Here is a 12,119-nt window from a genome sequence, read left to right on the forward strand (position 1 = left end):
TATATTTTCTACAACATTGTAACCTGCAAGTGGATATGCGCCGCATTTTGTTAACACCTCTGAAGTGCTGAAAAGTAAAGAACCCATTTAACCTTGGCATCCAATTCTTCAAGCAGTATTTTTGTCTTTTCTTGGTTCTTCTACGAATTCCAACCAGGAGGGTAAGACAACTTGTCTCTTCTGTGGTTATTCATCTGCCCTGTCTAAGACTTGGGTTAGTTGGACTTTAGTACTGCAGGACGGTAATAAAATCTCCATCCTTATAAAACCTTATCTGATAACATCTCAATAAATCCACCACGGAAGCCTGATTAACTTCCAAGGGGATATTTATATAAAATAGGAGTAATAGGTTATCTGCGCCGCAAAGGGAAGACGTGCAACTTCGCTCGACAGTAGGTCACTGCTACCTGCAATAACCTCTTGGGGTATCGTGGGTCCTAGGCCTGGGAAACGGCTGACGTTGACTAGGTTCTGGGTGTTACCTGCAGGGGGCATTACAATTGGCAACCATCCTGATAGAGGAAATGTATTTACTGGTGGAAGAAAGATCATCTATGAATAAGTTGTTACATTTCTTGTTGCTGTGCCTTTATTTTAGAACAGCTAATATATATATATATAGCACCCTATAATATAACACCCTACTTTAAAAGTACACTCTAAAAAATGATTCAGAGGTTAGTAGATAAAACTTAAAATGAAGAACATTTTCGACATAAAAAAATTAAGTTTGCTACTTGTACATGTATAGGTGAGTTGACAATTTATTTTAAGGAGTTTGTAATACTGAAAAAGAAAGAAAGCTGTCTCAACTTATTCATATATGGATTTTCAACACACAGTCTTGCTTTCACCTAACAATAGAAAGTATTAAGTTCCTGAAACTTGTAAATCTCGTGACCAAACTTATAAAGCTAATAACACGATTGAACGTTCAGGACCTTCCAGACCACGCCTGAGAAGTAACAGAAATTATGGCACAGGATCCTGTAGCCTGCATCGAACATCACAGGTACGTGCAAAGTAGTCTAGCCTACTATTTTTGTGTTTGTTTTAAAAGCAACAGCTATCAAACAACGGCACACAGTGCGTCAAAATCTTTGTCACGTGACAGTCAAATGAAATTAACGCTACAGCTTGCCCTTTTGCTAATTTGAATATTTGAAAAGATGGATTTTAGCTATCTACAGACAGTAGCTATCGTGTCTTCCAAGCTAGCTGCTGCTTGCACGGTAATTAAACCATTTGAAAAGATGACTTTGGTAGCTGGCGTCTTCAAAGTTACCTGCAGCCTGCCCTTTGATCATTTGGAGTTAGTAAAGGTAAATTTAGCTGTCTGGTGTCTTCAAATTTCACCGTGGCAGCTGTATTCCGCACTTAACATTTTAGCATTGCTAGTTCTAACACTGCACGTGTTTGAGGATCATATTTGGTCGTCCTAGTTAAGCCTAACATTGTCACTATTTATGAAGGTTTGTGGGCCATTTGACATTCTTAGCTTAACCTGAACATAGGCCTAATAGGTAGGCCAACATTTATTTATTTTTGAAGTTTGAGAAATATTATGTGTCAATCCCTGCAAACCATGTAGATTTTGTTCATTTTGTTGTTTGTCCTGAGGTAAATTTTCTAACATTGTGCCTTTCTTTTATACAGATAAATGACGAATTCAGACGGAGCTCTACATTCATTCATTGCACAACTGGACCAGTTGCCATTGCTTTAAAAATAAACAATGCTTTCAGAAAATTTAAATTGCTGTGTGCTTTTATTCAGACAGAAGTGAAGTAAGTTACTATAACTTAAAAAGATCCATGCAAATTGTTACCTTAATTTTTTTTAAGTCATTTCAACTCAAGTTGTTTTTTGAGTAAATATTGTGAGACTTTTATAGTGAGAAGAACTCAATTAGTTTAGCACAATCAACCTGATTTGTCCTCTAAAAGCTTAATTAAGTTGAACCAACTTAATTATATTAATTTGATCATATAATATAATTCAGTTGTTCTAACTATATAAGTCTCACAATATTTACTCAAAAACGGCTTGAGTTGAAATTACTTAAAAAGATCCATGCAAATTGTTACCTCAATTTTTTTAAGTTGAGTAAGTGTATTATTTTTTAGAGTGTAGCTCACCTATCTAGAAGCAGGATCCCTAATAACAAACAAAGAGCAGAGGTGGGCACAAATACATTAAAAACTATTTTGGTACAAACTACAAATACTGGCTTATAAAAAGTAACAAAATAAAATACAAAATACTGATGTGAAAAATGTATTTAATTAAAATACAAGTAATTAGTCATTTGAAAATACAAAAATACCCACACAATAATCATGGTATACAGTACCAACTTTTAAAAGAAACTACAAAGCGTATTATTATGACCGCCGCGCAGCGAAGCGGCGGTCATATAGGTTTAGTCAGATTTTTTTTTTTTTTTTCTTTTTCGCATGCCCAAATTTCCGTCAATGATTCCCGGGACACTGAAAGACCGGGGTACACGAAACTTGGTGGACATGTAACCCCACATGGATAGCATGGAACCATCGTTTTTCGTTTTGATCTGTAGCCCCCCCGCTGAATTGGACCCCCGAAAGGAGGGTAGGGCAGACACAGTTTTCTGTGAATATCTCGAAAACCGTAGGGTTTAGGAGGACCATTTTTTTTTGTATGTTGATCTCAAGGGGCCATGTCAACCCATTCCATAACCACTCATTTCATGTATAGCGCCACCTAGTTAAACACAAAAAAGTAAAAATGAGGTGGTGTAATTGAAGGTATCTGTGACCTAACATAGTCAAAACTGCACGAAATTGGAAGTGTAGGATCATTATGACACCCTCTGTATGCACGCCAAGTTTTGTGGAATTCCGTTCATGGGGGGCCACACAATAAATTAATTTATGTTACTATACACCAACTGGCCTGTAGGTGGCCGGAGACAGTTTTCTGTGAATATCTCGAGAACCGTAGGGCCTAGGAGGTCCACCTTTTTTTTGTATGTTGGTCTTAAGGGGGCATGTCAACCCATCCCATTACCACTTATTTCCTGTATAGCGCCACCTAGTTAAAAATTAAAATTAGGTGTTTTCATCTCAATATCTCTGGCTGACAAGGTCAAAACTGCACGAAATTAAAAGTGTAGGATCATTATGACACCCTCTGAATGCATGCCAAATTTTGTGTACTTTCGTTCATGGGGGGCCTTACAATAAAATAATTTATGTGTACATTTAGTGACGTACACCAACAAGGATTCCCGGGACACTGAAAGACCGGGGTACACAAAACTTGGTGGGCATGTACCCCCACATGGATAGCATGGAACCGTCATTTTTCGTTTTCATCTGCAGCCCCCCCGCTGGACTGGACCCCCCGAAAGGAGGGTAGGGCAGACACAGTTCTCTGTGAATCTTTTATGGTATGTTGGTCTCAAGGGCCCACATAAACCTGGCTCATAATCACTCATTTGTGATTCCCCCCCCCCCCCCCCCCCCCCCCCGGTAAAAAATGAAAATCAGTAGGATTAAAAGAAAGCCAAAATAAATATTCATCATCATCATCATGGCTGCATTTTCAGTATTGGCGAGAAGTAGTCCTTTGTCCACTAGATGGCGCATCGTTGCAGTGAGACGTAATTTTGTTGGAAGTTAAAAGTGGGTTGGAAAAAACAATGGACGCTTCATACAAGGACTGTAATTTACCGCAGCGAACATCTAATAAGGATAGGACGATGTTCACATGAAGTGTAATTCCCATTTCTTCTTGAAGCCGAAATAAATCTGAGGATGTTTATCGGACATGCTTGGTTTTTACTGCAGGTACGTTAATCTTGTAATATCAATAAGGACCTAGGTAATGTTACCGTTAGCGTTGGTTGAGTGATGGAGGCATTTGATTTATTGCATTTGTAGAAAACTATAAATGCGGTTATACCAAGCAAATGTATAGCAGCACTGTTTGTATCTTTCGACTGTCATTTATTGCACGTGCTACAAAATCATTCTGTGCAATGGAAGATTTACCAACGTTACACCGGTCTGATACAGTTTTGCCTATACATGCGTGAGACTGAGACGCCTATTTTGTTTTAAGTGCGTGCAGGGTGTGAGAGGGGAGTCGATGTGCTTTGATTACAGCTTGGTAGTTGTAGTCTGTGAAATTAAAAAGCACGTGTGTGTGAAGTATCCAAACAATGACACCTTCATTTCATTATGGCTGCTTTAGCAAAACACCTTAAGCTACTGTGTAGTGGGTCCCATTTAGAAGTGGCTACTTCATTCGCGCTTTCCTTGACTCATGGAGCTGCGTGAATGTTATTACAACTTTTCGCCACGATATGACAGTTTAAGTCCGCTTGATACTGTAAGGCGTAAGCCATTGGTTTCCAAAGGAGATTTTATTTGTGTCGCCAGCATAGCCTATTGACAATTTATGTTGTAAATAGGCCTACCTTATAATCCTACCTGTAGCTTAGGGAAGCTAACAGCTTTCTATTAGGATCTAGTTTGTTAGTTACCGTTTTGTCATAACTCCCTGATGCATTTTTGCATTTAGAATAGCCAGAGCGTGTATATCTCAATCGGAAAATTAAACAATATCGGGTGCCTATGGACTAGGCTGGGTGAACCCAGCCTGATCTGCCCGCTATTTATTTTTTGATTTCTTAAAAGATTGAGCTTGGTCTGATGAAAGCCAGACTAGCCATGGACCTCAGTTAAACAATGCAAGGGAACATGAATCAGCCTATATTTGCACTAACAATAACGGACAAAAGCTCTTCAACTTTGGCCCGTTAAAATGTGTATGAACAGTCTAGCGACGCATTTCATCAAGGCCCATTTGGACATGTCAGTTATTTGCACCACTGGTTAGATGTAAAACAGCATTTCGTTTCAGACTAGGCTAGCTGTTGAAAACGGCATGGAACTGACAGAGATGTTTTTGTTTAAAAATACATAAAAAAATAAATAAATAAATAAATAAATAACATTATGCTGATACCTTTTGCTTTTCCCAAATACAATGTAGCCTACAGGTGTAAGTGACCTTTCATCAATCCAGTTGCAATGGATGAACTGTGATGAACTGCCCTACTTGTGATTGTTTAGAGATTTTAAAGGTTTTATAACAATTCTACATCTTCTTTGGCTATTCTACAATCTATTCACCTTTTCAGCACCAGTAGGGTACTTTCTGTGCAGCCGCACACACACACTCAGGCATGCCAAACAAGCATACACAAAAGTTTCAAGAGTGGGGGATGGAGTAAAATATGGAGACAAATTGAAGTGTGATTTATTTTCGCGGAACGGATGTACAGGACTGAGCGGCGGTCATATTTTGTACCGCTATGCGGTACATCTAGTTGAAAACCTATCCCCAAGAGACAAGAAAAAATATTTTCTGAATGGCTGGCAGGAGCCTATTAATTCTGTACATTGCACTCCTATGCAGTAGATCTGGTAAAAAAAATTAATCACCGTCTCATATCAATGTAAACGATGAATGAACTGACAACAAGCAGGCTTCACAACAGTGGAAAGTGAAATGAAATGAAAGTAGTACAACAAATTTCACAGGTCGACTTCTTTTTAAACTGAACTGCATTTCCCTTTTTGTGCTATTAATGCATGCCGATATACAGACTCAAACTCCACTCTGTTTCGCATCAGGGAGCTCTTTGCCTCCGTCTCCTCCATTATTTCTGCATATCAGGACACCTCGGCGGATGCTATCCCTTACATAAATCCATAAATCCTCATGTCAAATCCTTTAAGTGCTTTTACTGTAATACTGTCCTTTGGTGAGAATGAACATCAGCTATTAGGTACTCAAGATCATGGGGTCAAAGGTCATGGTCATATGGGGTCCATGTCCTAATGTTCTCCCTCAGTATCAAAGTCAAAGTCAAAGTCAGCTTTATTGTCAATTTCTTCACATGTTCCAGACATACAAAGAGATCGAAATTACATTTCTCTCTATCCCACGGTGAAGACAAGACATATTTTACCAATTTAAGTCCACAGACAAACATAACATTCAAGTAAACAAAAAAGTAAGTAAATAAGAGGGCACATATAATAATGAAAAAAATAAGAGCAGCAAAATTTGGTTTAAATTGTGCATAGACAGTCAATAAAATACTAGTGCAAAGTCAGGTCAATAAAAGGCTTGGGTAGTTCTGTTTGACCTAAGTAAGAAAGAAAGTGACATAGTGGTGCAAGTTATGTAAGAGCAGCAGAAGTGTTGTGTTTTCAGGACAACAACAACAAGTTGTAAAGTGTACAAGTGTGCAAGTGTGCAAGTGGAGTAGTGCACGCGGCCATTGTGGGTCCAATGTCCAGGATGTTATGTAGCTGAGGGTGGAGGGGGGAGAGGAGGGAGAGAGTTCAGCATCCTTACAGCTTGGTGTATGAAGCTGTTGGTGAGTCTGGTAGTGCGGGAGCGCAGGCTTCTGTACCTCTTCCCAGAGGGCAGTAGATCGAACAGATTGTGAGCGGGGTGACTTGCATCACTCACAATTTTGGTCGCCTTGCGGGTGAGGTGGGTGGTGTAAATGTCCTTCAGGGAGGGGAGTGAAGCACCAATAATCCTTCCAGCTGTGTTCACTATGCGCTGCAGGGCTTTCCTGTTGTATTCAGTGCAGCTTCCGCCCCACACAGCGATACAGCTGGAGAGGATGCTCTCAATGGTGCCTCGGTAGAATGTGGTCATGATGGCTGGTGGAGCACTTGCTCGCCTGAGTTTCCGCAGGAAGTACAGGCGGCGCTGAGCTCTCTTCGCCAGTGATGCAGTGTTGGTGGTCCAGGAGAGGTCTTCGCTGATGTGCACCCCCAGGAATTTGGTGCTGCTCGCTCTCTCCACCACAGCACCGTCGATGGTCAGTGGCAGGTGTTGGGTGTGACCTCTCCGGAAGTCAACAACAATCTCTTTGGTCTTGCTGACGTTCAGCAGGAGGTTGTTGTCCCTGCACCACGTGGTCAGATGGTCGACCTCCAACCTGTATTGAGTCTCGTCGCCCTTGGTGATGAGACCCACCAGAGTTGTGTCGTCAGCAAATTTCACTATGTGATTGTTGCTGTAGGTTGCAGTGCAGTCATGCGTCAGCAGGGTGAAGAGCAGCGGACTGAGCACGCAGCCTTGGGGGGCCCCTGTGCTCAGTGTGATGCTGCTTGAGGTATTGTTGCCAACACGTACTACTTGAGGCCTCTGACAGAGGAAGTCCAGTAGCCAGTTGCAGAGGTAGGTACTGAGTCCCAGTTTGTCAAGTTTGCAGATGAGGTATTATGGTGTTGAATGCAGAACTGAAGTCTATAAACAGCAATCTCACATATGAGTCTCTTTTTTCCAGGTGGGTGAGGGCTGGGTGGAGGGCAGAGCAGATTGCATCCTCTGTAGACCGCTTGGCTCGGTATGCAAACTGGAAGGGGTCCAGGGTGGGGGGGAGAATGGCTTTGATATGTGACATGACAAGCCGCTCAAAGCACTTCATGATGATGGGTGTCAGTGCCACAGGGCGGTAGTCATTGAAGCAGGATGGAGCAGTTTTCTTCGGCACAGGTATGATGGTGGCAGCTTTGAAACATGATGGGACGATGGCTTGCTTCAGGGAAGTGTTAAAGATGTCTGTGAAGACATCCTTAAGCTCCCCTGCGCAGTCCTTCAGCGCACGACCTGGGATGTTGTCTGGACCTGTTGCCTTACGGGTGTTGATAGCAGCAAGTGTCCTCTTCACGCTGTCGGCAGAGAGGCACAGGGGCTGCTCATGTAGAGGGGGATGGGTCTTCTGTGGGCAGGTGCTGTTTTGTGCTTCAAAGCGAGCAAAGAAGCGGTTCAGGTTGTTGAGCAGAGGGATGTTGCTCCAGGTTGTTGAGCAGAGGGATGTTGCTCTCACAGCTCTGTGGCGCGGGCTTGTAGTCCGTGAGGGCCTGAATGCCCTGCCATAGGCTTTGTGCGTTCCTGCTGTCTTTGAAGTGGGTGGTTATCTTGAGAGTGTATTCCTTTTTTGCTTCCTTGATGCCACGGGACAGGTTGGCTCTCGCTGTTCTCATGCCAGCTTCATCCCCAGCTCTGTAGGCTTTGTCTCTGGCCCTCAGCAGCAGTATCATATCTAGTTAGTTACTTTTTAAATTTTTTAAAAGTTTTTGTTCTAAGGGGATGATAAAACAGAAAAGACAGATCTAATGCTTTTAAGTTGTCTACTTGGTGACATAAGATTGACACAAACAAAGAAAAATTGTGTTTACACCCCATGTTGTCCTTGCAAATGGGGGATAAAGTTGACTTTTTACTCCAGACATGTCCAGAGGGGATTGTAAAAGAGAAAAGTTGGATCTAACACTCTTAGGTTGGTCACAATATGGCATACTATTGCAAGAAAAAAGATAAATGGGTTTACATTTAATGCTGTCGTTTCAAAAGGGTAGCGAAATTGGCATGTTCATGGGCAAATCATTATTTAGGTCAACTTAGGAGCTGAATATAGGGAATTGCCCAAGGGATATCACCTTCCCAACAAGAAACAGCAAAAAACTTTAACCGACAAAACCAAGTTCACCAGAATTCTGGCCTTAGGCTCCTAGACTATGATAAGCATACCCTATCGTCATGTTAAAGGTAACTGAGTGATGAAAATATGTTGCTTATTTGAGAAAAAATGACCGATTTTTTAGGTGTTTAAGTATTTGAAATACTCTAAATACAATCCCTCAAAGTATTTTGTTATAAACTACATTTGATTTTTTCCAATCCTGCAAAATACAAATGACAAAATACGCTAAAGTACCGTAATTAAATACGTATTTCAAATACATCTAATTAAAATACTGCTCATGTCTGACAAAGAGACATGTTTCCTTGACGACATTCTCAGAGGCTAGGTAGACCCATGTTGTGAGAGACACAAACAAGTCTGTTTAAGGTTAGGGACTAGAGGATGGTGTTTTCGTACTATCCTTTCAGCTGCATCTCTCAGTTCCTTTTGAAAGAATAAGACAAAAAACAAACACATGCTCCCACATAGCCTCCAGGGAAAACAAACACATGAAGAAAAAAAATAACCACATTTATTCACACTCACAGGCACACACACAGGCACACCCACTCACACACATACACAAAAATATACAAACATGCAAACACACACACACACACACATACACACACTTACAAATGCACATCCTGGAGGACATGTTTCAGAACTGGCACAGCCTCAAAGTTTGAAATAGGCTAAGCAGGTTAGTTGTTTATGTCTTGATGGATAAATTTTTGTGGTAATGAAATACACCTACAGACACAGACTGTAACTATGAAGATGGGCCGTGGAATTAAGTGTGTGTGTGGGGGGGGGGGGGGGGGGGGGGGGGGGGCACAGAGAGAACACAGAGTGGTAAACAAAACTGCTCGTGATGGAATGCTGCTCCACCAAATGACTGCACAGCATTTACGTCAGTTCACTAGAAGCCATTAGGCCTAATCTAATGGCTGTTGACAGCGCTGGGTGTGATAGGCCTTTGTATCAATATGTAAAGTATGTTATGATGTTATCATTACCATCGGAGGTAGTAGTAGTGCGAGTTGTTGTAGTAGTTGTAGTTGTTGCCACTCACAGACACACAAACACACACAGACACAGACACACACAGAGGCCCAGCATCAAAGGATCCAAATGACCCCCCCAAAGGCCCCGGGGAAGAGGTGGAAGCAAAGGTCTATCTATAATCTACTAATGGTACAGGAACGGGAGAATGATGGGCCCCACACACACACACACACACACACACACATACACACACACACACACACACACGCGCACGCACGCACGCACGCACGCACGAACACACGCAGACACACACACACACACACACACACACGTACACTGTAGTGTTGCACGGTGTATCGATACTAAAAAGGTATCACAATGCCTTCACGCAAAAAACGATACGATTTCCGACGTTTTTAGAATCGATACTTTCGTTCGGTCAGTACTACTGGTAATATTTGTCATGGCATGTAGACTACAATTTGTTCAATAATTATTGCCCAGATGTAGGATAGGCTACCCGAAATGCGCTAATTAAAGCCCACAGCATATAATAACACCAAAGCGTGTTGAGTCATAATAATAATAGCGGCTTATTGTTACGTGGTAGCAAATCATGTTATCAAAGAAATAGGCGTAATGTGGGAATGTGCACAGATATATTGCAACAGGTATGGTTGGTTAATTAACGCACCATGCAATAATTTTTCGCGGTGTCACTTAAGAACACGTTTGAAAATAAGAAAGAAGTCGAGTAAGAAAGAGAGGAAATGTGTAGGCTTAGATTTTGATGCAGTAGGCTACAGACTAAACCACATGTTGCTTTCTCTGCTTTTTACCTCAAAGGCCTAATCAAATATAGCCTTCACTTAACAAAGATAATGTCAAACTATTCTGGCAACGTCTCGTTTCATAACTTGATTGCATTTTTGCGCTTTTCATCACATTATTATGACCATTAAATGTAGGCTATTTTGCACGCTAAAATCTGATTCATCACAGATAAACACAATAAATAATGGGAACGTAAATTGGATTATGTATTCTAAGTTGTAATTCCTCTGTATGTCCTGTTGGTGACCTCAGTGAGAAGTACTGTTAAGACTCTCTTAGCCGGTAACGAGTACTCTGGAGCACTCGTAGATCTATGAGTGTTTTCACAACGCTCTTAAGCTACGATGGTTTCGGGAAACAGTCGGCAAATCTTAAGACGTTCGTAAGAGGGACTTTACGACGCTCTTAGGCTTAAGATGCTTTCGGGGAACTGGGCCCAGGTTGAGTGTAGCTCAATAAGTAGCGATACACTCCCTGACGCAGGAGACTGGGGTTTGATTCCTGCACACTGCAGAAATTTTAAAGGTGCATTTCTCACAGCTAAACCAAGTTAGATAGATAGATACAGTATAGATAGAAACTTGGGCTTGTGGAACTATAGGCTACATGGTCCTCGCTTTAGATTGGGGGGCTGTAGAATTTACTACAAATAATTAAGAAAGTTTTTATAAGCGTATTAGTTATCCACCTCTTTGTCTTATACACCATTAACAAGCATTAACAAGCTGCTTGTTAACACTTACAACTGTTAACAAATATGCTTGTAAGTAACTGAAAAGGCTGCTATGTTCATGTTATTAAAGGATAACAACCATTAACTAACTGTTAGTAATGAATTGTTAACAGCTTATTATGCACTGTTAATACCTAATAAGCACATGTTATTATAAAGCGTTAGCAAAATGTGTATTATGTATGAGAGTATAGCCATGCCTGTGCATGTATATTATATTAATTGATGAACACATGTGGCTGTCTCCATCCCTTTATGTTATGTAACATGCAGGGCCTCGTGGGGGCAGGCAGGAAGAGGCTCTGTGTTCTCAGCAAGAAGCTCAGTTACCCCCCAGCTCTCAGCTGTCAATCACACCACTGCTGCATACAGCGGGATATGATCCCCTCATAGGATCCAGATGAACGCGCACCTATCATCTGAATAAAGAGTGTGTGTGCGTGCGTCAGTGTGTGTGTGGGTGGGTAAGGGTGTGTGTATGTGTATGATAGAGTGCCTTGGGCCTTCACCACACTCACACACACACACACGCACACACACACACACACACACACACACACACACACACACACACACTGCACTCAGAAAGAATGTGAGGCCTAACTCTATGCATAGGGCTTTTTTCTGGGCTCACATGTGTTTTGCATTACCTGCCTCAAAGTTACGCACTCACATACAGGTTATCTTAAAGAAAACACTGGGACTAAAACCCAATAGAGAGAGAATTATGAGTAATGCTGACAAGGAAAAGCAAACCTGGCCAGTCTGGAAATGATGAAAATATCCACGAGAGAGAGAGAGAGACAGAGAGAAAGAGAGAGAGATGGAAAGAGAGGGAGAGAGAGAAGCATGAATACCTTGCACTGCTTCCCTCATTAACAGTGACTTAGACCTAATCTATGAGCTGTTTCTCAGGGCAGCTGCCATATGGGAAACCCCTCATTTGAGTGTAAACACACAATCAGAGACCTGTGGCCTGCGCTAGCTGGTCTTACATGT

At 41.6% G+C, this 12,119-nt stretch overlaps 1 long non-coding RNA gene across 3 annotated transcripts; it reads left to right on the forward strand.

Moving 5' to 3' along the window:
- The first annotated feature begins 694 nt into the window (after positions 1-694).
- On the forward strand, positions 695-1,752 carry LOC121685337. 3 transcript variants are annotated; one of them, XR_006023332.1, is made up of 3 exons: positions 695-754; positions 942-1,015; positions 1,660-1,752. It is a non-coding gene; the product is annotated as an uncharacterized LOC121685337 (long non-coding RNA). The 3 variants fall into 3 exon arrangements; XR_006023331.1 differs by lacking the exon at positions 695-754 and having other exon boundaries at positions 762-1,325; XR_006023330.1 differs by lacking the exon at positions 695-754 and having other exon boundaries at positions 762-1,015.
- Positions 1,753-12,119: the final 10,367 nt, after the last annotated feature.

The sequence above is a fragment of the Alosa sapidissima genome, chromosome 16 (genome assembly GCF_018492685.1).
Source record: "Alosa sapidissima isolate fAloSap1 chromosome 16, fAloSap1.pri, whole genome shotgun sequence".
NCBI classification, from domain to species: domain Eukaryota; kingdom Metazoa; phylum Chordata; class Actinopteri; order Clupeiformes; family Clupeidae; genus Alosa; species Alosa sapidissima.